This window comes from Plasmopara halstedii (genome assembly GCF_900000015.1).
Source record: "Plasmopara halstedii genome assembly, contig: Scaffold_323, whole genome shotgun sequence".
NCBI classification, from domain to species: domain Eukaryota; phylum Oomycota; class Peronosporomycetes; order Peronosporales; family Peronosporaceae; genus Plasmopara; species Plasmopara halstedii.
In genome coordinates, this window is record NW_020187244.1 from 187,760 (window position 1) to 188,322 (window position 563).

Consider the following 563-nt stretch of genomic DNA (forward strand, 5'->3'; position numbering starts at 1 on the left):
CTTGCTAATCATACAGCATATCCTAAACAGGCGGATAATTCACATGCGACCAAGTAGTTGGAAGGTCGCAAGCAAAACAAGGAGCAAATTACATTAACTATTTGCTGCAACGGGGATGGTTCCGACAAGCTGCCCCTATGGATTATCGGAAAGTACAGGAATCCCCGTTGTTTCAAAAACATCAACCAGGCAAACCTTGGATGCACATTTCGAATCAATACCAAGGCATGGATGACCTAAGCAATTTTTGCAGAATGGCTCAAATCTTTTGATCGTCGCATGACAAACCGAAAGGTTCTTTTGCTTCTTGACAACTGCAGCGCGCACATCCCGCTGCCAGATATTCCAAGCCATGTGAACTTGCAGAACACGAGTATCCTTTACCTACCACCAAATACCACGTCAAAAACCCAACCGTGCGATGCAGGAATTATCAGGAGCTTCAAAGCATACTACCACAGGCGCTTCAACCGCATCCTGCTTCAACGCCTCGAAGACCAAATGAAAGCCCCAGAGAAGATTGACATACTTCAAGCTATCCGCATGGCTATCCAAGCCTGGAA